Source organism: Macaca thibetana, chromosome 8 (assembly GCF_024542745.1).
Source record: "Macaca thibetana thibetana isolate TM-01 chromosome 8, ASM2454274v1, whole genome shotgun sequence".
NCBI lineage: Eukaryota > Metazoa > Chordata > Mammalia > Primates > Cercopithecidae > Macaca > Macaca thibetana.
Window position 1 is genome coordinate 47,748,478 of NC_065585.1, and position 23,215 is coordinate 47,771,692.

Below are 23,215 nucleotides of genomic sequence, written 5' to 3' on the forward strand. Positions count from 1 at the left end.
TACAAGTGCTCTAGGTTTGGCAGATGCCCTCGGAGGGAGAGCCCGCTTCTGCACTCTGCTGCCCAGTCTAGATTCTCACCTTCATTCGTCATCTTTCCTTAGTATTTCTTAATTATTTTGCAGCTCTTTCTGCCTCCAAGATGTTTTCGATATTTTTTTCTGGCATTTTAGTAGTTATAGCAGAAGAGCTTCTTTAGAATCCTAGCCATCTATATTATTCTTCTACAAAAGATTCAACCATTTCCTTTCTACAGGAAATTTAGTTTTATCCCCTAATGGTTTACTATTGCAAATCATGCTGTGGTGAGTATGTGTCTTTAAGTGCACATATGAGCACGTCTCTCAGGTAGATACCTATAATTGGAAGTGCTGGGTGAAAGGGTACATGTATTTTAATTTTGGTACAAAGAGGCATTACTAATTTGTCACCCAAAAGCAGTGTACGAGCATGCTCTTTTTCATAACCTATCACCAGTACTATATTTACTTTTAAAATTTTAATAGGTTTTGGGATACAGGTTTTGGGTTACATGGATAAGTTCTTTAGTGCTGATTTCTGAGACTTTGGTGCAACTGTCACCCAAACAGTATATAGTGTACCCAATATGTAGACGTTTATCCCTCACTCCCTTCCCCACCTTCTTCCCCTACTGAGTCCCCAAACTCCATTATGCCTTTGCATCCTCATAGCTTAGCTCCCACTTACCACTGAGAAAATACAACATTTGGTTTTCCATTCCTGAGTGAGTTGACTTAGAATAATGGCCTCCAGCTCCATCCAAGTTGCTGCAAAATACATTATTTCATTCCTTTTTATGGCTGAGTAGTATTCCATGGTGTATGTATACCACTTTTTCTTTATCCACTTGTTGATTGATGGACACTTAGGTTGGTTCCATATCTTTGCAATCAGCACTACATTTTCAAACTTAAGAATGTATGCCAATGTGATGGATAAGAGTATATCTCATAGTTGTTTTAATTTGGTAGTTTCTGTTCATTAGTGAGTTTTATCATCTTTTAGTATATTTATTGGCCATTTGTATTTTTTCTTCTGTGAAATACTTATTTATATCCCCTGTACTATTTTTTAAAGAACCAGATTGTTGTTATCTTACTGATTTGCACCATCTCTTTGCATAGTCTGGATATCAATCCTTTGTCTCCATATTTGTTGCATTTTTTTTCTACAAAATTTCACATTAGGTTTTAACTTAAGAAAAATTCCAATAGACCCATTTTAATCTTTTTATAACATCTTTTACCCCACAGCAATTCAAAAGTTTTATGTACTTAATATTTCAATTTCTTACTTTATGGCTTTTGAGTTTTCTACTATTTTTCTCTAATAATTTTATGGTTGTATTTTTTATGTTTAACTCTTTAGTATATCTAGATTGAATTTGTATGTATAGTGTGACATAAGGGTAAAGGTTTTTTGCTGAATTGTTATGTAGAATTTTTATTTTACTGAAGATAAGAAAAAACAACAGCCCTTTATTGTATACTAAATGTCCATGTGTACATTAGATAGTGTCTGGACCCTCTCTTCTCTTTATTTGATCTATTTGTCTATTCTTGTTCCAACACCCTATTTTATATTATTTTATCTTTACATCATGTTTAGAAAGCTCTCAGAGTATGTCTCCCTTCATAGGTCTTCTTCAAAATTTATTTGGTCATTCTAATGTGTTCTTTATTCGAGAGGAAATTTTAGAATCAGCTTGTAAAATAGCATAAAAATCCTTTCATAATTTTGATTGCAATTACATTAATTTATATTTACTTTAGAGGGAATTGGGGTTTCTATAATAATAAACATATCAATTCAGGAATATAGATATCTCTTTATTTCGTCTAATCTTTAAAAATTTCCCATAACTTTTAAAAAACCTTTCTCTATATTGCTTTATGCATATTTCCTGTTACGTTTTTCCCTAGATATTTTATATACTGCCTTAGTGAATGGAAATTTTATGAAGTTTTAAAATTGATTAGTTCCAGAAAAAGATTGATTGTATTGATCATGTATCTAGCTCCTTTGATTAATCCATTATTAGTTTTCATTAAAAAATTATTTTGGTTGCTTCACATTTTCCTATAAAAATAAAAAAACTGGCCGGGTGTGGTGGCTCACGCCTGTAATCCCAGCACTTTAGGAGGCTGAAGTGGGAAGATTACCTGAGGTTAGGAGTTCGAGACCAGCCCGGCCAACATGGTGAAACCCCGTCTCTACCAAAAATACAAAAATTATCTAGGTGTGGTGGCACACGCCTGTAATCCCAGCTACTCAGGAGGCTGAGGCAGGAGAATTGCTTGAGCCTGGGAGACGGGAGTTGCAGTGAGCCGAGATCATGCCACTCCACTCCAGCCTGGCCGACAGAGCAAGACTCTGTCTTAAAAAAAAAGAAAAAAATATTTTGCGATTTCTTAGAAGATACATCCACTGTAAATAATGACATTTTTGTGTATATGAATAAGTTTGCATGCATGATAAATGTTCTCCCAAACCCCACACTTGGATTATATAAACAGGTAAAAGAAGGTGGACAACCTAAGACTCTGATACACTAATTTGCCTGATCTAGAAACAACTAACCTGACCTTATCTAGCATCCCCCAAATAAGCCTGAAACTTCATGTCTTGACCTGTTTCTGGCTCTTCGCCTTATCTTCTGCCTATTTCTTTGTAAGCTTTCCATAGATGCGAGGTCGAATGCAGATCCTTTGGTCTTTTAACTTTTTCAAATTATGCTTGTTGGTTTCCTTTTCTTGTCTTACTACATTGGTTAGAATCTGCAATACAATAATGTTAGTAGACATCTTTGTCTTCTATCAGATTTTAATGAGAATGCTTTTAATATAAGGTTTGTTAGAGATTTCTGATAGTTTATCATGTTAAATAAGTTTGTTTGTTTCTGGTTCTAGCTTGCTATGATGTCCCCTGCCCCCCCAACTCAAATCAGAATAGGAGGTTGTTTTATCCAATATTCTTTGGAATCTGTTGGTTTGTGTGGCTTTTCTTCTTTAACCTGATTATGTGTTGAATTAAATTAATAGACATCTTAATACTTACTACAAAGATGTCTATCTTTGAATAATTAGCATAAACTCAATTTATCATGATGTATATTTAAAACATTTGCTACCATATTCTATTTGCTGTTATTGTATGACTTTTACATTTATTTTCCTAAGTGAGGTTCGTAGTTTTCTTTCTTTATTATTTTTTTCATCTTGGTGTCAAGGGTATGCCAGCCTCACATAATGAGATGAACAGCTCACCTATTCCACCCTGCTATGCTCTGTATTACTTTAAATAACACAGAGCTTGTGCGCTTAGCAGAACTTGTCATTAAAATTATCTGAGCTTACTATAATTTTCAGGATAACTCTCTGACAATCTAAACAATTTATTAAGTGATTATGGGTTCATTAAGTTTTTCCTACTTCTTCGTAAGTCATACACATTCATAGAAAAGCATACAATTCATGTGAACTTTCACATTTATTAATGTGAAGTTGTACAAAATATTTCTCATATTTTAAAAGGTATTATGATGCATACATTTTAAAAATTTTCATGAAGTTCAATTTATTGTTTTCTTTTGTTGCTTGTGCCTTTGATGTCATGTCCAAGAAATCATTGCCAGATCTGTCATGAAGATTTGTCCTATGTTTTCTTCTAAGAGTTTTATTATTTTAGATTTTACATTTAGGTCTTTGATCCATTTTAAGCTAATTTTTGTATATGGTGTTAAGTAAGGGTCTAACTTCATTCTTTTGCATGTGGATATGCAATTTTCCCAGTATCATTTGTTGAAAAAATTGTCTTTTAACCATTGAATGATCTTGATACCCTTGGCACCCTATATTCATGAGGGCTTATTTCTGGGCTCTATTTTATTCTATTCATCTATTTGTCTGTCTTTATGCCAGTATCACAGTGTTTTGATTACTGTGGCTTTGTAATAAGTTTTGAAATTGGGAGATGTGAGCCATCCAGCTTTGTTATTCCTTTTCAAGATTGTTTTGGCTATTCAGGGTTGTTTGAGACTCTATATGGATATTAGGATGGGGTTTTCTATTCCTGTTGAAGACATCATTGGAATTTTAATAGGGATTGCATTGAATTTGTAGATTGCTTTGAGTAGTATTGACATCTTAACAATATTAAGTCTTCCAATCCATGAACATGAGAAGTGTTTTCATTTACTTTGTCTTTTAAAATTTCTTTAGCAATTTTTTAATAGTTTTCATTGTACAAGTCTTTCATTTCCTTGGTCAAGTTAATTTCTAAGCATTTTATTCTTTTTGATGCTATTGTAAATAAAATTGCTTTTTAAATTTCCTCTCAGATTGTTCATTGTTGCTATATAGAAATGCAACTGATTTGTGTGTGTTGGCTTTGCATCCTGCTACTTTGCTAAATTAATTTACTAGTTCTAACAGTTTTTGTGTGTGAAATATTTAGGGCTTTCTACATAAGATCAAATCATATGTGAACAGAGATAATTCTACTTCTTCCTTTATAATTTGGTTGTCTTTTATTTCTTTTACTAGACTAATTGCTCTGCCTAGAACTTCTGGTTCTAAACCGAACAGAAGTGGTGAAAGTGGGCATTGTTGCCTTGTTCTTCATCTTAAAGAAAAAGCTTTCAGTATTTCACTGTTAATTATAATCTTCCTTGTGAGTTTTTCATATATGGTTTTATTAGTGAGGTAGTTTCCTTCTTTTCCTAGTTTGCTAATTGTTCTTATTATGAGAAGGTGTTCAATTTTGTCTAATGCCTTTTCAGTATCAATTGAGGTGATTATGTAAATTTTTACCTTCTGTTAATGTGATGTGTTACACTGATTGATTTTTGTATGTTGAACCATCCTCAAATTCCAGGAATAAATCCTACTCGGTGATGGTGTATTATCCTTTTAATGTGCTGTCAGATTTGGTTTGCTAGTATTTTGTTGAGGATTTTTGTATCTGGGTTCATCAAGGATATTGACCTGCAGTTTTCTTTTTTTCTTGTGATGTCTTTGTTTGGCTTTGGTATCAGGGTAATGCTGACCTCATAGAGTGAGTTAGAAAGTGTTCTTTCCTCGACAACTTTTTGGAAAAGTTTGAGAAGGATTGGTAATAATTCTCTACAAATATTTGATAGAATTCACCCATGAAGCCACAAGGTCCAGGGCTTTTCTTTTTTTGGGAGTTTTTTTCTTTTAAATTTCAATAGGTTTTTGGGGAACAAGGGGTGTTTGATTATGTGAATAAGTTCTTTAGTGGAGACTCCTGAGGTTTTGGTGTACCCATCACCCCAGTAGTGTAAACTGTACCCAGTGTGTAGTCTTTTAACCCTTGCTACACCCACTATTTTCCCTGAGTCCCCAAAGTCCAATGTATTATTCTTATGCCTTTGCATCCTCATAGCTGAGCTCCCACATATGAATGAGAACATATGATGTTTGGTTTTCCATTCCTGAGTTACTTCATTTAGAATAATGGTCTCCAGTTCCAACCCGGTTGCTACAAATGCCATTATTTTGTTCCTTTTTATGGCTGAGTAGTATTCCATTGTGTGTGTGTGTGTGTGTGTATGTATATGTGTATATATACATATATATACACATTTATCACATTTGCTTTATCCACTCATTGATGGACATTTGGGCTGGTTCCATATTTTTGCAATTGCAAATTGTGCTGCTATAAACATACATGTGCAAGTATCTTTTTTGTATAATGACTTATTTTCCTCTGGGTAGAAACCCAGTAGTGGGATTGCTGAATCAAATGGTAGATCTACTTTTAGTTCTTTAAGGAATCTCCATAGTTTTCCATAGTGGTTGTACCAGTTTACATTCCCACCAAGAATGTAAAAGTGTTCCCTTTTCACCACATCCACACCAACATCTATTATTTTTTGATTTTTTGATTATGGCCATTTTTGAAGGAGTGAGGTGTCATTGCATTGTGGTTTTGATTTGCATTTCCCAGATAATTAGTGATGTTGAACATTTTTCCATGTGCTTGTTGGTCATTTGTGTATCTTCTTTTGAGAACTGTCTATTCAATGTCCTTAGCCCACTTTTTTTTTTTTATATGACTGTTGGTAACACACTTTATTAATTTAAAAACGCCCTTCCCCATAGTGCATGGAGTATGTGCACATTTTCCTACAAAGACATAAATAGTGATGTGGAAGTACGGTGGAGGTCATGCATCTATAGGTTCATTCAAGGAGGAACAGATTTGAGCTTTTGGATGATCAGTGTTTTGTAAATAGCAGCAACATTAGATCTAAGACAACACTGGACCTAACAGGACCTTTTCTTTGGGTGGCATTAATTATTCCAGATTCAGACCAGGCCTTCCTCTCTGGGCCCAGGCTCTGCCTCTCCCTGCTCTGTCCCCACACTTAGACATGAAAGCCATAATCCTTGGGCACCTCAGAGGAAAAAAAGGGTGTTGGGCGAGATAGGAGGCATTGTTGAGCAGCCCTCCCACCACTGGGAGCCTCTGTTGTTTCCAGTTAACTGCCTTTCTGGAAAGCAATTCTGTTCTGTGATGGAGGCAGCGGAATGAAACATCAAATTACATGGCACAGGAACCAAACTTGTTGTTCTCATCCCCAGGGCATCAGAGTTTAAGAAGTTTAGCTTGAGGCTGCTTCTTTTAAAAGCAAGATGTAGGTTGTGCCATTAAAAAAAAAAGATGGCTGAAAACATGAAAGCAGAAAGTTCAGACATCCTAAAACTTGAAGCAAAGATAGTGCTGGTCAAATCTTCTCCCTCAGCCCTCCTAGGTGTCTAAACCCGCTTTTTAACAGAATGCTTCCCGCAGCAAGGCTCTGCCCTGGCTTTGCCTTCTTGCCTCCTCAAAGCAGACTGCAGTTTCTTTCTACCCACCAGAGGTGCGAAACACCACGTTCCTCATTTGTTGTAAGGAATCCACAGGCATGCAACAATTTCAGTATTCAGTGGATGTTTTCCCAGGCACACTCCACTAGCAGAGGACAAGGAAGACTGCATATCCTGATGTGACGTGGATGACATGGATGGGGTAAGGCCACAATTACCATGATGATGTGGCTGGCCCTGGGCTTAGCCGACTTTTTAATGGGATTTTTGTTTGTTTTTCTTGCTGATTTGTTTGAGTTTTCCCTGAGCACGGCTTGCTTTCCCCATATCCTATAAATTTTGGTGTGGTTTTTTTTTTTCTGTTTGTTCGCTTTTTTGTTTTTAATTTTTGTTTTCTTTCATCTCTGAATATTTTCTAATTTCCTACATGACTTCTTCTTTGATTCATTAGTTGTTTAAGAGTGTGTTGTTTAATTTGCACAATTTTGCAAATTTTCCAGTTTTACTTGTTATTGATTTCTAACTCCATCCATTGTGGTAAAAAAATAAACTTCGTATGATGTCTACGTTTTAAAATTAATTGAGATTTAATCTGTGGCCTAACGTATAGTTTATCCTTAAAAAGTCCTGTGTGCACTTGAGGAGAATGTATATCCTGTTGTCCTGTTGTTCTTGGGTAAAGTGTTCTGTACATGCTTGTTAGATGTAGTTGGTTTACATCTACATCTGTTTACATCTGTGTTGTGTAAGTCCTCTACTTACTAATCTTCTGTCTGGTTGTTCTATCCATTGAGAGGGGAGTATTGAGGTTTCAACTATTTTTAAACAACTGTTGATTTCTCCCTTAATTTCTATTAGTTTTTGCTTTGTGTATTTTGATGGTGTGTCATTATATGTGTAAATGTTTATAATTATTATATATTATTGTTTATAATTATTATATATAATATATTCTTTAATTAATACATAATGTTTTTCTTTGTCTCTCATAAACTTTTTTGACTTAAAATCTGTTATGCCTGATATTAGTATAGCCACCCATGATCTCTTTTGGTTACTATGTGCATTGATTATCTTTTTCCATCGTTTTACTTTCAATCTGTGTCTTTAGATTTAATGTGAGTCTTTCATAGATGGCATATAGCTGGGTCATATGGTTTAATACATTCTGCAATCTCTGTCCTTTGATTGGAAAATGTAATCAATTTACTTTTTTTATTTTGAAATGGAGCCTCACTCATTCTGTCACCCAGGCAGGAGGGCAGTGGCACAATCTTGGCTCACTGAAACCTCTGCCTCCTGGGTTCAAGCAATTCCCCTGCCTCAGCCTCCCAAGTAGCTGGAATTACAGGCATGCAGCACCACTCCTGGCTAATTTCTTTTGTATTTTTAGTAGAGATGAGGTTTCACCACATTGGCCAGGCTGGTATTGAACCCCTGACGTCAAGTGATCTGCCCACCTTGGCCTCCCAAAATAGTAGGATTACAGGCGTGAAGTAACGCACTAAGTCCCACTTACATTTAAAGTAATTATTGATAAGGAGACATCTTTGTCATTTTACTATTTGTTTTGTATATGTCTTATAGCTTTTTAATCCCTTATATTCTTCCTTATTGTCTCTTGTGTTTTGTCAGTTTTTTGTAGTTAAAATATTTAAATTTTTCTCTTGTTTCTTTTTGTGTATATTCTGTAACTATTTTGTGGTTAACATGGGTATTACATTTAACATTATAAAGTTATAACACTCTTGGCTGGGTCTGTAGTCCCAGCACTTTGGGAGGGCAACACAGGCAGATCACTTGAGACCAGGAGTTTGAGACCAGCCTGGCCAACATGGCAAAACCCCATCTCTACTAAAAATACAAAAATTATCTAGGTGCAGTGGCACACGTTGGCGGTCCCAGCTACTTTGGAGGCTAAGGCACAAGAATTGTTTGAACTGGGAGGTGTCGGCTATAGTGAGCTGAGATTGTGTCATTGCACTCCAGCCTGGGTAACAGAGTGAGACTCTATCTCAAAGAAAAAAAAGTTGTAACACTCTACTTTGAACTCATTCCAGCTTAACTTCAATAACATACAAAGACTTTGTTCCGTTGCTTTACAGTCCTTTCATTTGTTGAGATCACAAAATTATATCTTTATACATTGTGTGCCCCAAGAAATAAACTATTAGTCTCTTAAATCATGGAGAAAGCAAAATGTGAAGTTACAAATCAAAGTTATTATTATACTGGCTTTAAGACTAATCTTTTAGAAAATGTATTAGTCACAAATCAGGTAGAAAACAAAAGGTATAGTTACACTTTTGTAGAAAATAAAAACTATTATTACAAAATACTAGCTTTTATAATTGTCCAACTATTTTTTACCTTTATTAAGATCTTTATTTCTTCATATGGCTTCAAGTTACTGTCTAGTGTCCTTTTATTTCACCTTGCAGGACTCCCTCATGATTTTCTTTTAGGGAAGTTGTAGTAGTAATAAACTCCCATAACTTCTGTTTATCTGGGAATGTCTTAATTTCTCCCTCGTTTTCGAAGAACAGTTATGCCTGATATAGAATTCTTTTTTTTTTAATTTTTTTAAATTTTTTTTATTATTTATTATTATTATACTTTAAGTTCTAGGGTACATGTCCATAACGTGCAGGTTTGTTACATATGTATACTTGTGCCATGTTGGTGTGCTGCACCCATCAACTCGTCAGCACCCATCAACTCGTCATTTACATCAGGTATAACTCCCAATGCAATCCCTCACCCCTCCCCGCTCCCCATGATAGGCCCCGGTGTGTGATGTTCCCCTTCCTGAGTCCAAGTGATCTCATTGTTCAGTTCCCACCTATGAGTGAGAACATGCGGTGTTTGGTTTTCTGTTCTTGTGATAGTTTGCTAAGAATGATGGTTTCCAGCTGCATCCATGTCCCTACAAAGGACACAAACTCATCCTTTTTTATGGCTGCATAGTATTCCATGGTGTATATGTGCCACATTTTCTTAATCCAGTCTGTCACTGATGGACATTTGGGTTGGTTCCAAGTCTTTGCTATTGTGAATAGTGCCGCAATAAACATACGTGTGCATGTGTCTTTATAGCAGCATAATTTATAATCCTTTGGGTATATACCCAGTAATGGGATGGCTGGGTCATATGGTACATCTAGTTCTAGATCCTTGAGGAATTGCCATACTGTTTTCCATAATGGTTGAACTAGTTTACAATCCCACCAACAGTGTAAAAGTGTTCCTATTTCTCCACATCCTCTCCAGCACCTGTTGTTTCCTGACTTTTTAATGTTCGCCATTCTAACTGGTGTGAGATGGTATCTCATTGTGGTTTTGATTTGCATTTCTCTGATGGCCAGTGATGATGAGCATTTTTTCATGTGTCTGTTGGCTGTATGAATGTCTTCTTTTGAGAAATGTCTGTTCATATCCTTTGCCCACTTTTTGATGGGGTTGTTTTTTTCTTGTAAATTTGTTTGAGTTCTTTGTAGGTTCTGGATATTAGTCCTTTGTCAGCTGAGTAGATTGCAAAAATTTTCTCCCATTCTGTAGGTTGCCTGTTCACTCTGATGGTAGTTTCTTTTGCTGTGCAGAAGCTCTTTAGTTTAATGAGATCCCATTTGTCAATTTTGGCTTTTGCTGCCGTTGCTTTTGGTGTTTTAGACATGAAGTCTTTGCCCATGCCTATGTCCTGAATGGTACTACCTAGGTTTTCCTCTAGGATTTTTATGGTATTAGGTCTAACATTTAAGTCTCTAATCCATCTTGAATTAATTTTCGTATAAGGAGTAAGGAAAGGATCCAGTTTCAGCTTTCTACTTATGGCTAGCCAATTTTCCCAGCACCATTTATTAAATAGGGAATCCTTTCCCCATTTCTTGTTTTTCTCAGGTTTGTCAAAGATCAGATGGCTGTAGATGTGTGGTATTATTTCTGAGGCCTCTGTTCTGTTCCATTGGTCTATATCTCTGTTTTCGTACCAGTACCATGCTGTTTTGGTTACTGTAGCCTTGTAGTATAGTTTGAAGTCAGGTAGCATGATGCCTCCAGCTTTGTTCTTTTGACTTAGGATTGTCTTGGAGATGCGGGCTCTTTTTTGGTTCCATATGAATTTTAAAGCAGTTTTTTCCAATTCTGTGAAGAAACTCATTGGTAGCTTGATGGGGATGGCGTTGAATCTGTAAATTACCTTGGGCAGTATGGCCATTTTCACGATATTGATTCTTCCTATCCATGAGCATGGTATGTTCTTCCATTTGTTTGTGTCCTCTTTTATTTCACTGAGCAGTGGTTTGTAGTTCTCCTTGAAGAGGTCCTTTACATCCCTTGTAAGTTGGATTCCTAGGTATTTTATTCTCTTTGAAGCAATTGTGAATGGAAGTTCATTCATGATTTGGCTCTGTGTTTGTCTGTTACTGGTGTATAAGAATGCTTGTGATTTTTGCACCTTAATTTTGTATCCTGAGACTTTGCTGAAGTTGCTTATCAGCTTAAGGAGATTTTGGGCTGAGACAATGGGGTTTTCTAAATATAAATCATGTCATCTGCAAACAGGGACAATTTGACTTCTTCTTTTCCTAACTGAATACCCTTGATTTCTTTCTCTTGCCTGATTGCCCTAGCCAGAACTTCCAACACTATGTTGAATAGGAGTGGTGAGAGAGGGCATCCCTGTCTTGTGCCAGTTTTCAAAGGGAATGCTTCCAGTTTTTGCCCATTCAGTATGATATTGGCTGTGGGTTTGTCATAAATAGCTGTTATTATTTTGAGGTACGTTCCATCAATACCGAATTTATTGAGCGTTTTTAGCATGAAGGGCTGTTGAATTTTGTCAAAAGCCTTTTCTGCATCTATTGAGATAATCATGTGGTTCTTGTCTTTGGTTCTGTTTATATGCTGGATTATGTTTATTGATTTGCGAATGTTGAACCAGCCTTGCATCCCAGGGATGAAGCCCACTTGATCATGGTGGATAAGCTTTTTGATGTGTTGCTGAATCCGGTTTGCCAGTATTTTATTGAGGATTTTTGCATCGATGTTCATCAGGGATATTGGTCTAAAATTCTCTTTTTTTGTTGTGTCTCTGCCAGGCTTTGGTATCAGGATGATGTTGGCCTCATAAAATGAGTTAGGGAGGATTCCCTCTTTTTCGATTGATTGGAATAGTTTCAGAAGGAATGGTACCAACTCCTCCTTGTACCTCTGCTAGAATTCAGCTGTGAATCCATCTGGTCCTGGACTTTTTTTGGTTGGTAGGCTATTAATTATTGCCTCAATTTCAGAGCCTGCTATTGGTCTATTCAGGGATTCAACTTCTTCCTGGTTTAGTCTTGGAAGAGTGTAAGTGTCCAGGAAATTATCCATTTCTTCTAGATTTTCCAGTTTATTTGCGTAGAGGTGTTTATAGTATTCTCTGATGGTAGTTTGTATTTCTGTGGGGTCGGTGGTGATATCCCCTTTATCATTTTTAATTGCGTCGATTTGATTCTTCTCTCTTTTCTTCTTTATTAGTCTTGCTAGCGGTCTGTCAATTTTGTTGATCTTTTCAAAAAACCAATTCCTGGATTCATTGATTTTTTGGAGGGTTTTTTGTGTCTCTATCTCCTTCAGTTCTGCTCTGATCTTAGTTATTTCTTGCCTTCTGCTAGCTTTCGAATGTGTTTGCTCTTGCTTCTCTAGTTCTTTTAATTGCGATGTTAGCGTGTCAATTTTAGATCTTTCCTGCTTTCTCTTGTGGTCATTTAGTGCTATAAATTTCCCTCTACACACTGCTTTAAATGTGTCCCAGAGATTCTGGTATGTTGTATCTTTGTTCTCATTGGTTTCAAAGAACATCTTTATTTCTGCCTTCATTTCGTTATGTACCTAGTAGTCATTCAGGAGCAGGTTGTTCAGTTTCCATGTAGTTGAGCGGTTTTGATTGAGTTTCTTAGTCCTGAGTTCTAGTTTGATTGCACTGTGGTCTGAGAGACAGTTTGTTATAATTTCTGTTCTTGTACATTTGCTGAGGAGTGCTTTACTTCCAATTACATGGTCAATTTTGGAGTAAGTATGATGTGGTGCTGAGAAGAATGTATATTCTGTTGATTTGGAGTGGAGAGTTCTATAGATGTCTATTAGGTCTGCTTGCTGCAGAGATGAGTTCAATTCCTGGATATCCTTGTTAACTTTCTGTCTCGTTGATCTGTCTAATGTTGACAGTGGAGTGTTGAAGTCTCCCATTATTATTGTATGGGAGTCTAAGTCTCTTTGTAAGTCTCTAAGGACTTGCTTGATGAATCTGGGTGCTCCTGTATTGGGTGCATATATATTTAGGATAGTTAGCTCTTCCTGTTGAATTGATCCCTTTACCATTATGTAATGGCCTTCTTTGTCTCTTTTGATCTTTGATGGTTTAAAGTCTGTTTTATCAGAGACTAGTATTGCAACCCCTGCTTTTTTTTGTTCTCTATTTGCTTAGTAAATCTTCCTCCATCCCTTTATTTTGAGCCTATGTATGTCTCTGCGTGTGAGATGGGTCTCCTGAATACAGCAGACTGATGGGTCTTGACTCTTTATCCAGTTTGCCAGTCTGTGTCTTTTAATTGGAGCATTTAGTCCATTTACATTTAAGGTTAATATTGTTATGTGTGAACTTGATCCTGCCATTATGATATTAAGTGGTTATTTTGCTCGTTAGTTGATGCAGTTTCTTCCTAGCCTCAATGGTCTTTACATTTTGGCATGTTTTTGCAATGGCTGGTACCGGTTGTTCCTTTCCATGTTTAGTGCTTCCTTGAGGGTCTCTTGTAAGGCAGGCCTAGTGGTGACAAAATCTCTAAGCATTTGCTTATCTGTAAAGGATTTTATTTCTCCTTCACTTATGAAACTTAGTTTGGCTGGATATGAAATTCTGGGTTTAAAATTGTTTTCTTTAAGAATGTTGAATATTGGCCCCCACTCTCTTCTGGCTTGTAGAGTTTCTGCCAAGAGATCTGCTGTTAGTCTGATGGGCTTCCCTTTGTGGGTAACCCGACCTTTCTCTCTGGCTGCCCTTAACATTTTTTCCTTCATTTCAACTTTGGTGAATCTGGCAATTATGTGTCTTGGAGTTGCTCTTCTCGAGGAGTATCTTTGTGGTGTTCTCTGTATTTCCTGGATTTGAATGTTGGCCTGCCCTACTAGGTTGGGGAAGTTCTCCTGGATGATATCCTGAAGAGTGTTTTCCAACTTGGTTCCATTTTCCCCCTCACTTTCAGGCACCCCAATCAGACGTAGGGATTTTACATAATCCGATACTTCTTGCAGGCTTTGTTCATTTCTTTTTCTTCTTTATTCTTTTGGTTTCTCTTCTCACTTCATTTCATTCATTTGATCCTCAATTGCTGATACTCTTTCTTCCAGTTGATCGAGTCGGTTACTGAAGCTTGTGCATTTGTCACGTATTTCTCGTGTCATGGTTTTCATCTCTTTCATTTCGTTTATGACCTTCTCTGCATTAATTACTCTAGCCATCAATTCTTCCACTTTTTTTTCAAGATTTTTAGTTTCTTTGCACTGGGTACATAATTCCTCCTTTAGCTCTGAGAAGTTTGATGGACTGAAGCCTTCTTCTCTCATCTCGTCAAAGTCATTCTCCGTCCAGCTTTGATCCATTGCTGGTGATGAGCTGCGCTCCTTTGCCAGGGGAGATGCGCTCTTATTTTTTGAATTTCCAGCTTTTCTGCCCTGCTTTTTCCCCATCTTTTGGTTTTATCTGCCTCTGGTCTTTGATGATGGTGATGTACTGATGGGGTTTTGGTGTAGGTGTCCTTCCTGTTTGATAGTTTTCCTTCTAACAGTCAGGACCCTCAGCTGTAGGTCTGTTGGAGATTGCTTGAGGTCCACTCCAGTCCCTGTTTGCCTGGGTATCAGCAGCAGAGGCTGCAGAAGATAGAATATTTCTGAACAGCGAGTGTACCTGTCTGATTCTTGCTTTGGAAGCTTCCTCTCAGGGGTGTACTCCTCCCTGTGAGGTGTGGGGTGTCAGACTGCCCCTAGTGGGGGATGTCTCCCAGTTAGGCTACTCAGGGGTCAGGGACCCACTTCAGCAGGGAGTCTGTCCCTTCTCAGATCTCAACCTCCGTGTTGGGAGATCCACTGCTCTCTTCAAAGCTGTCAGACAGAGTCGTTTGCGTCTGCAGAGGTTTCTGCTGCTTTTTTGTTGTTGTTGTTGTTGTTGTTGTTGTTTAGCTGTGCCCTGTCCCCAGAGGTGGAGTCTACCGAGACAGGCAGGTTTCCTTGAGCTGCTATGAGCTCCACCCAGTTCGAGCTTCCCAGCAGCTTTGTTTACCTACTTAAGCCTCAGCAATGGCAGGCGCCCCTCCCCCAGCCTCGCTGCTGCCTTGCCGGTAGATCGCAGACTGCTGTGCTAGCAATGAGGGAGGCTCCGTGGGCGTGGGACCCTCCCGGCCAGGTGTGGGATATAATCTCCTGGTGTGCCCGTTTCCTTAAAGCGCAGTATTGGGGTGGGAGTTACCCGATTTTCCAGGTGTTGTGTGTCTCAGTTCCCCTGGCTAGGAAAAGGGATTCCCTTTCCCCTTGCGCTTCCCAGGTGAGGCGATGCCTCGCCCTGCTTCAGCTCTCGCTGGTCGGGCTGCAGCAGCTGACCAGCACCAATCGTCCGGCACTCCCCAGTGAGATGAACCCAGTACCTCAGTTGAAAATGCAGAAATCACTGGTTTTCTGTGTCGCTCGCGCTGGGAGTTGGAGACTGGAGCTGTTCCTATTCGTGATATAGAATTCTTGGTTGGCTTTTTTTTTTTTTTTAATTTTAGCACTTTGAATATACTAGCCCATTACCTTTCATCCTCCAAAATTTCTAATGAGAAATTGGCTGATAATCCTACTGAGGAATTCTTGTATGTGACTAGGTGCTTCTCTCTTGCTGCTCTCCGGAGCTGTCCTGCTGCTCTCTTTTTGTCTTTTCAAAGTTTGATCATACCTTGGTGTTGGTCTCTGAGTTCATTTTACTTGGAGTTTATTGAGCTTCTGGGATATTTATGTTCATGTCTTTCATCAAATTTTCAAAGTTTTCAACCATTATTTATTCAAACATTCTCTGTGTCCTTATGTCTTTCTCTTCTACTGAGATTCCCACAATGCATGTGTTGGTCCACTTGATGGTATCCCAGAAGTGTCTTATATTCTGTTCACTTTCTTGTAATCTTTTTCTTTCAGCTCCTCAGACTCAATAATGTCCATTGTCCTATCTTCAAGTTTTTGCAGATTCTTTCTTCTGCCTATTCAAATCTGACTTGAAATCCCTCTAGTAAATTCTTCATTTCAGTTATTGTATTTTTCAGCACCAGCATTTCTTTTTGATTTCACTTCAGGTTTTTCTCTTTATTGATATTTCCATTTTGTTCATACATCATTTTCTTGACTTTCTTCACATCTTCCTTTAGTTCTTTGGGCATCTTTAAAAGAGTGGTTTTAAAGTCTTTGATGAGAAGATCTGCCATCAGATCTTGTTGAGGGGCAGTTCTTTTTTTTTTTTTTTTTCTCCCTTTGAATGGGCCTTTCTTTGCTGTTCATTTGAGTTTTGTGAATTTTTGTTAAAAATTAGACATTTAAATCTAATAATGTGGTAACTTTGGAAATCAAATTCTCCCCTTCTCCCAGGGTTTGCTGGGTTTTGTTATTTTTAATTGTTTTGGATTTGATTGTTATGGGTTGTCTCTGTGCCAAGGATCAGCCTGAAGTGTAAACTCAACATCTTCTCAAGTTTTTTCTGAGCCTGTGCCTTTCCCTGGGCATGTTTGGTCACTTTCTAATTCTCCCTGCATATGCAGTTATTTTTAAATATTCCAGTGTCTAATATCTGGCTCCAAAAAGTGAAAAAATAGAAAAAAGAAGGTGGAAAGGGCACTTTAAATTCCTTGGAGTCAAGCGCAGTGGCTCATGCCTGTAATCGCAGCACTTTGGGAGGCCAAGGCAGGGTGGTCACGAGGTCAGGAGTTTGAGACCAGCCTGGCCAACATTAGTGAAGCCCTGTCTCTACTAAAAGTACAAAAAAAAATTAGTTGGGCGTGGTGGCACCTGTTGTGCCTGTAATCCCAGTTATTTGGGAGGCTGAGGTGGGAGAATCGCTTGAACTCAGGAGGCGGAGGTTGCAGTGAGCCAAGATCATGCCACTGCACTCCAGCCTGGGTGACAGAGTGAGACTCCATCTCCAAATAAATAAATAAATAAATAAATAAATCACTTGGACATCATTTCAGGCAGAGAAGGAAGAGCTTGCCAACACTTTTTTGCACCTCTTTGGTCAGAAGCAGAAATTAGCAATCAAAGCACAGAGCACAGATCTCTGATATCTGGAGGACAGAATGTTTTTTGCTCACTTTGGTTCCTGCAAGTTGTGTGCGGATTGCTCTAGGAACCCATGCACAACCACCTGCCATGGGGCTGAGGGGTGGGGGATGGGTAGCTGCTACTGGGCTAAGAGCTGAAATTGATCAAAATTAATGCAATTTACCATTCATGCCTTTCCCTGGAAGTTGCAAACCTTAATAGACTCCAGTGTTTGAAAATAGTTAAATCAGACAGATCCTGCCAGTGCAATTTTTGTCTAGATAGGGGGACATATTACTGGTGCTTCCTACTCTGCTGTCTTCTCAGAATCTTCTCTACATTTTTTTTTCTTACTACAGCGGCCAAATTCCTTAACCTCCAATAGGTAGTACACCCTTTCCTTTCTAAATAGTTTGTAATTACTCTTTAATTAACTAGTTTTTTTGAAAAGCGTTTTTGAATTTCCAAATAAATTAGGTGGTTGTGTGTGTGTGTGTGTGTGTGGGTGGTTATATTAGTTTCCTACTGAAGCTATGATAAACTACCACAAATTCAGTGATGTAAAACAACACATTTTTTTTTTCTCCTATAGTTCCAAAGGTCGTAAGTATGGAATCAGTTCTCACTGGGCTAAAGTCAAGGTATTGGCAAGTCTAGTTTATTTTGAAGGCTCTGAGGGGAGAATCTGTTTCTTTGCCTTTTTCCCCTTCTAGTGGCTGCCCGACTCCTTGGCTTGTGGACCCTTTTTTCACCTTCAAAGCACGCCATTCCAATCTCTGCTTTTGTCGCCACGTTGCCCTTTCTTCCATAGTAGTATTTTCTTCTGCTTTCCTCTTATAAGAACACTTGTGATTTCATCGTTCATCCTACCTAGATAATCCAGCATACTCTCCCCATCTCAAGATCATTAACTTAATTACATCTGCAAAGTTCTTCTATCCATAGAGTAACATATTCACAGGTTGTGGTAACTAGGATGTGGACACTTTATGGGGCCATTATTCAGCCTACCTCAGAGGTGCCCTTCTCTAGTTGTGAGTTTTTGTTTTTGTTTTTGTTTTCTGAAATGGAGTCTTGCTCATTGCCCAGGCTGGAGTGCAGTGGCGCGATCTTGGCTCACTGCAACCTTCGCCTCCCGGGTTCACGCCATTCTCCTGTCTCAGCCTCCCAAGTAGCTGGGACTACAGGTGCTGACACCACACCCGGCTAATTTTTTGTATGTTTAGCAGAGACGGGGTTTCACCGTGTTAGCCAAGATGGTATCGATCTCCTGACCTTGTGATCCGCCTGCCTAGGCCTCCCAAAGTGCTGAGATTACAGGCATGAGCCACTGAGTTGTGAGTTTTTAATGTGTTTTATTTCTGCCTCAGTGAATTTGTTGTTTTTTTTTGTGGAAAAATTAAGATTTTTAAAGTTTTGAAGAATATTATAATTTAAACACCTGGTGACAACATATAGTAAGAGTGTATTAAAATTGCTAAGAACAATTATACAGAAAACAGGAGAAAAGGTGGTCTCTTGGAAAAAAATGAATCAGTAAATGATTACATAAAATCAGACAAGAAAAGATAAAATTAGAGTTAAATTGAAATATCATATGAGTTTATAATATTAAAATAGCTTCCACTGTGTCACTAATGTAGCATAGAAAGGTTTTGGTGTAACTATTCTTATAGCCAGTAACAAAACAAAATCCTGGAATAAACAGTGGATGCTAATGGTGACCACTGTTTTTCAGCAGCGTGTCCAAGGGCTCTACAACCCTATCCTGCAAGATCTGGGAAATGGAGAAAAACTATCTGCGAGGCCCCACTTGAAGTCTTTTGTTTGGGACTCTTGATTGCTTGCTCTTTCATTATGTGCCTTTGTATCAGAAGGAAGTTGTAATGGAATTTTGCCATGGCTGGAGTTCACAGTGAATTTCGCCCTGGGTGGTGGTTTTAAGTAAATTTAACCACAGGTCTATAATTGGCTTGCTGGAATTATAACCTGAAAGTTCCCTGCAGGGCTTGGCATCAGACTCCTGGCATTCTTTGTATACTCTACCCTTAAGCACTATGCAAGCAACCCCAGCTCTGGATCCTGGGACTCTTTACATAATTGGTGTTTCCAATGTTTGGGCAGAGGGCTGAAATCAATATGGGCAATATCTAAATATTATTTAAGCATTGCATGTGATAGTGAATAAAGGGTGGTGAAACCCTTTGATCAGCCTGTCTTTTGGTGTTCTGAAATTCATCCCATTGTGATTCAAAGAATCAAAGTATAATCTATCCCAGAGATAGCAGAATTCTAAAATCTAGTCAGCTGCAAAACATGCACGAACTTATTTAGATTTAACTATAAGTGATCCTGGTTTCTTTGCTTACAAGTCATGGTAAAATAACATTTTTAATTTTGCTCTAATCTGTCAGAGGTGACTTGACTTTCTAGAATTGTATGAGGCTAATTAAAATACTGGCATAGTTTACGCCGTAGACAATTCGTTTAGAGAGGTGGGTTTTATGTATATTTGAAAATATTTTCTTTTTGCCTTCTATTAGTCAGTTTGGATGAAAATGGGATTCTAGATTTAAAATTGTTTTCTGTTAGTAGATTCAATATATTTCTCCCTGGTGTTTAGGCATCTGATGAGAAATTTTATTAGGATATGCCTGAGCATGGGTCTTTTTTTGTTAATAGTCTAGGGCACTTGGAAATTCCTTTCTAGAACTTTGGAATATTTTCTTATGTTAAAAATTACTTCCCAGTCCCACATTTGAAAAATCATAGGTGATACTGGGCCTCATGAAGTAATCCTCCACGTCTCTTACTTTTTCCTTCATCTTTTTTTTTTTTTTTTTAAATCTTTTTGCCCTGGTTATGGATGATTTTCTTGGCTTCACTCTTCAGAAAGGTAACGTGGTCTCTAGTCATATTACTCTATTCTATTCCCCTCAAGGAGAGTGATTTTTTATCTTAGGAGTGATATTTTGACTGCAGCTGGGAGAATGAACTGGAGGATGTACCACTGGAGAGAAGGAGACCAGTAAGGAGCTTTTGCAGTAGCGTGGATGAGAGATGATGGTGACTTGTGCTGCAGAAATTGAGGGAAGTAGAAGGATTAGAGGAAATTAGGAGTTGGAATGGATAGTATGTGGGGATTTGATTTAGCATCGAAGAAGAGGAAGAAGCCAGGATGAGGCTCTGGTTTAGACTTTGGTAGCTGGATAACTATTACACCATAGAGGTCTCAGGAGTAAGAGCAGCTATAGGGGTAGATAATGAGTTCAAGTTTGGATATGTTGAGTTTTAGGTGCCTCTGAGTCATATGGATGGAGACATCTATCGGACAGCTGGATTTATTGGTTTGGAACTCAGCAAAGATATCTGATAAAGAGTTATGGCTTATGGATTTAGTAGCATATAGATAGAAATGGAAGCATAGAGCTAATAATATTACTCAGTGAGAATTAGTAGAACGGAAAATGATGTTTAAGGGACAGATAGAGGAAGAGAGGTCTACAAAGAGGCAGAGAGGGAGCAGATAGAGAATGTATTAGTTTTTGAAAGTGGCCATAACAAATGAACACAAATTCATCATTTAAAAATAATATCCGTTTGTTATCTCAGTTCTGTAGGTCAGGAGTCTAGGCACAGCATGACTCAGCTGGTTTTTAGTTTGTTCTTAGCTTAGAGTTTCAGCAGGCTGAAATCAAAGAGTTAGCAGAGCTGCAGTCCTTGCTGGAAGTCCCAGCAGGGAGCATCCATTTCCAGGCGCTCTCAGGTTATTGGCAAAGTTCCTTGCTGAATGGAAGATGTCCTCAGCTTCTAGAGGCTACTCACACTCCCTGGCTCATGACTCCCTTCAAAGCTGGCAATGGCAGCACAGTCCTTTTCACATTTTGACTCTCTATTGCCACATCTCTCTGACCGACTCTTCTGCCTTCCTCTTCCGCTTTTCAGAGCAGATGTGGTTACATTGGTCCCACTTGAATAATCCAGGTCACTCTCCCTATTGAAAGGTCAGCTGATTAGTAACCAGAGCTCCATCTGTAAAGTCTCCTCACAGCAAAAACTAGATTAGTGTTTAATTGAATAATTGGGAGATGAGAATTTTGAGAGGACATATTTAGAATTCTGCTTATCACAGAGAGACAGAAGACAAACCAGAAGAGTGTAGTGTTATGGAAACTAAAGGAGTAGTGTTTCAAAAAGTGGGGAGTAATCAACAGTGTCAAATCCTATACAGATGTCAGGAAAGATGGAGCCTGGGAGCGGAGCATATGCCAAATTATAGTGGGTGTTTGGGGGACTGGGAAGCAAGAAGCAGAGAATAGGGATGCAGACAACTCTTTAAAGGAGTTCACCTGTAAATAGGAGAAAAATAAGACAGCAGCTTGGGAGAGTAATTATATATATATTTTTAGATGGAAAAGACCTAAGGCCTTTTAAACACTGGTGGTGAAAAGACATTGGAAAGAGAAAGAAAGGGCAGCAATTCAAGATAGAGGGATAACTTAGAGAACAAGGAGTTCAGGGAGTGGGGATGTGAGGGACCTTGGAGCATTGGCCAAGAGACTGGTTGTTGACAAGAGAAACATGATTTTCTTTGTACAAAAAAGGAGGATAGAAGGAAGGTGTAATGACATGAGTCTGGGGACAGGAAGGTGGAAATAATCCTCAGATAGCTTCTGTGTCCCCTCTCACAGAAAGGTGGTCTGCTGAGAGAGTATTTTCTGGTAGCTTGTTAAGTCCTGTTAGAGCAGCGGCAATGTCTGTCTTTTCACTGTGTTTTGCTTATGCTTAGTGCAGTGTCTGGCACATGGTTGACACCCAACCAATATTTGTTGAAAGAAACAATGAATGAATAAATAAATGCACAAGGCTGAGAGTGTAAAGAAGTCATAGGGGCTTTGGTAAGAGTGGAGAAGGTTTGATATAGCCACTGCGGAGAAAGCTAACTAGAAAAATGCAAAGACTGTCTTAAGGATCCAGGTAAGGCCAGAGACCATGATTAGCTAGAGTTTTGATGGATATTTTGATTTTCTTCACCACTGCTCAGAAGCTTAGGTAGAGACGAGGGATGCCAGAAGCCCAGGTAGAGATGAGGAAGGCCAGATGTTTACATTGGTTTGGGTGTGGGATTTTGCCAGGCAGTTGCAACAGGAGGACAGATGGAGTAAGGGAGTTGAAGATATTGGCAAAGGAGCGGCTGAAGTAATGAGCTGTGGGATCTGGACCGTGTGGGCAAGGAAGTGAAGAGAGGAGGGATTGATCCATAGAAGGGATGGATGGCTTGGGGTTCTCAATGTGATAGGCAAAACCCAGATGGAGTGAGAGCAGTAAAGCCCTGGGGAAAAGATTGAAGATATAGCAAGGTGCTTTAAATTGGGTAGCATTCCTGAATGGCCTGGTGGAAGGTTTGGAACCAGTGGGAGTTCAGGACTAAGGAGATAAAATCCAAGGAGGTACAGGGATGAGAATGAAGGTGAGGATAGCATCCATTAGAACTTACATTTAATAATAAAGAGAAGCCCGTGATTGTGGTGGGTTTAACTGGCTGGAAAGCCACACAGAGTTATTTTTTGCAGGACTTTGGTGGATAGTGGAGTGGTCATTTTAGAAATAATCATCCTCCATCTGAACTGATAGAATGTCCAAAGAAGCATGGGTTCTTGGTGGTGGGGGATAGCCTGGTTTCCCTGGAATGTGGTAGCCAAGGTTTTGAGCTGTTTAGGACTGGAGAGGTGCTGAGTACTGTGCCTAAATTATTACTTGTCGTTTGTGTCATTCACTTCTATCTCCTTGCACTAAAGTTCTTACTAGTGTATTAATTCTTGATAGCTGCTCTAACAAATTACCACAAATTGGAAGTCTGAAATCAGTATCACTGGGCTGAAACCAGAGTCAGCAGGGCCATACTCCCTCCAAAGGCTCTAGAGGAGCATAGGTTCTTTGCCTCTTCCATCTCCTGGTGGCTCCCAGCATTCCTTGGCTTGTGGCCACTTTCCTCCAGTCTTGGGCCCTGTGGTTACATTGCTTCCTCTTCTGTGTCAAATAT

General features: G+C 38.6%; 2 protein-coding genes across 3 annotated transcripts in view; one reads left to right on the forward strand and one right to left on the reverse strand.

The window, feature by feature from the left end:
* Positions 1-2,953, reverse strand: part of ERICH5 (glutamate rich 5) — a 700,842-nt gene extending 697,889 nt beyond the window's left edge. Inside the window, exon 1 of the mRNA XM_050800618.1 lies at positions 2,950-2,953. The gene's annotated coding sequence lies outside the window, so the exon portion shown is untranslated. The remainder of the gene's footprint in view (positions 1-2,949) is intronic.
* The window catches only part of LOC126960839 (cytochrome b-c1 complex subunit 7), a 1,171,628-nt gene that overhangs the window by 29,985 nt on the left and 1,118,428 nt on the right, over positions 1-23,215 (forward strand). The window lies entirely within an intron of this gene.